This window comes from Charadrius vociferus, unplaced genomic scaffold (assembly GCF_000708025.1).
Source record: "Charadrius vociferus isolate BGI_N301 unplaced genomic scaffold, ASM70802v2 scaffold610, whole genome shotgun sequence".
NCBI lineage: Eukaryota > Metazoa > Chordata > Aves > Charadriiformes > Charadriidae > Charadrius > Charadrius vociferus.
In genome coordinates this window covers 916,750-918,091 of record NW_009646437.1, presented here as the reverse complement: position 1 = coordinate 918,091, position 1,342 = coordinate 916,750, and positions in this window count along the sequence as shown.

Here is a 1,342-nt window from a genome sequence, read left to right as displayed (position 1 = left end):
CTCTTTCCTACTGTTTTGGTCTCCCTGTTAGCTGTGGCAGAATTGTTCCTGCTGTAGTATACAGAGCTGCGGGATAGAGGAGCTGGGGTTTTTGTTGGTTTATTGGTGTTTTTTTTCTGGTAGAGGCAAAAATAAGTGTCTGTCTCTGAGTAGCTGGCAAATGTTTTTCAAAAAGGTCTCCTTGTAGACATTACTTGATTGAAAATGTTTTATTTGTTTTTCAGAGTAGGCAAGATACTATTTTTTTGGAAGCATTTATTTTGGGTTTTGGTACAAGCAATGGGCTTCAAAGTATCACAGCACAGGGAAACAGAGCTACGTCTTCCCTTTGCAGTATTTTCTTTGATTCCCTGATGACATCATTAGTTTTCCAACCTCCTTCACAGTTTTTGGGGGGTTCTTTTTGGACACCCACTATAATGCTTTCACTTATTTTCATGACATTTAGACAATCTGAAGGCTTAAACTCAGACAAGGCACTTTCAAGTGTATTCCTTGTCATATATAATACAAGTAACGTTCATGGTCACATAGTAAAAGACATAAACATTGCCAGCACTTAGGATACACTTCAGGTTAGATTTGTTTTTCAGCCTCAAAAACATTTGATCACTTGATCAACTGTATTGCTGCAAAACCTTCCTCACTTACGAAATACTTGTTGTTTATTGCATGAAGGCATGTTTGAGCTAAACTGAGATGCCTGGCTCCGTATGTGGAGTGGCGTTGCCATGAAATGTAGACGTACAGAGTGCAAAATGTATCTTGTGTTGTGCTGAATATCTCAAGCATCGGGTCAGCATGGTAGACACATCTGTTTTCTTCTAAATTACAACACTAAACATGTTGTCTAATGTGTTTGTATCAAAGACCATTTTTTTGAACGAATCACCAGCCTCTATTTGACTGTCCCTTGCAAGGTGACAGGTATTTTTTAATCTGTGCTTATAATAATTAATTGTTTATTATGCGGAAAGTACTTGAAGCCATCTATTTTACTCTAATTTTTTTAATCCCTTTTTTCTTAAAAATAAATAAAACTAGGTTTATATTTAGGGTTATGTTTCTTAATGATTTTTTCGTATTTATATTTGAGTACCTGAAGACTAACAACTGGTGTTTCATTGTCACAAGTGGAAGGAGGTCCTTTCTGCACTATGAGGACTTTTTTAAACGTAGTTGTGTGATATCAAAGGCATGGTTGCAGCTTAAATCTACATTGCCTAGTTTTTCTTTGACTAATTCTCTGCTTTGGTGCAGTTCGCTGCACGTCCAGGTAACTAGTCACAAGGGAAAACCTAAAAACCTCATTTGTGGTTAATGCAGAGAACTAAAGTGTTCT